The following is a 798-nucleotide window of genomic DNA, read 5'->3' on the forward strand; positions in this document are numbered from 1 at the left end:
AAAAAAAAAAAAAAAAAAAGATAGATTCTGAAGGAATTAAAAATAGACTGAATTTGAGGAGATGGAACAGGAAGAGGAAGAAGAGGAAGAAGAGGAGGAGGAGGAGGAGGAGGAGGAGGAGGAGCAGGAGGAGGAGGAAATCAGCAACTCCTTATTGTAAACTTACTGTCCTTGGGCTATGCAGCCAAAAGCGGTTGTTGCCTGCCCCTCCCCCTTCATCTTGCCTATCTCTCTCCTTTTCCTCATGTCTTCATTCAGAATCCGGCTTGCATTGCGTTCTGACCACCCTCTCAGGTTCTACACGGCAGATAAAGTATTTTTTGCAGAGAATAAAAATAGAAACACTAAGGCTGGTTTTGTAGCAGTTTGTAGACTTTTGATTGGCCTGAGAAAATCTCAGAATGAAACCAGAGGTGGTTGTATACAAATGTAATCCCTGTACTCAGAAAGTGGAGGTAGGAGAACAGAAGTTCAAGACCACCATCAGCTACACAGTAACTTTAAGGCAGTCTGGACCACAGAACTTGTCTTTCAAAATAAAAATAATAAACATACAGCTGGGCAGTGGTGGTGCATGCCTTTAATTCCAGCACTTGGGAGGCAGAGGCAGGTGGATTTCTGAGTTCGAGGCCAGCCTGCTCTACGGAGTGAGTTCCAGGACAGCCAGGGCTACACAGAGAAACCCTGTCTCGAAAAACAAAAACAAAAACAAAACAAAAATAAAAACAAACAAAGAAACAAAAAATAAACATACATACATACATCACCGTAACCATAGCTATTTTACCAAAACCAAAG

This window comes from Mus pahari, chromosome 21 (assembly GCF_900095145.1).
Source record: "Mus pahari chromosome 21, PAHARI_EIJ_v1.1, whole genome shotgun sequence".
Lineage (NCBI taxonomy): Eukaryota > Metazoa > Chordata > Mammalia > Rodentia > Muridae > Mus > Mus pahari.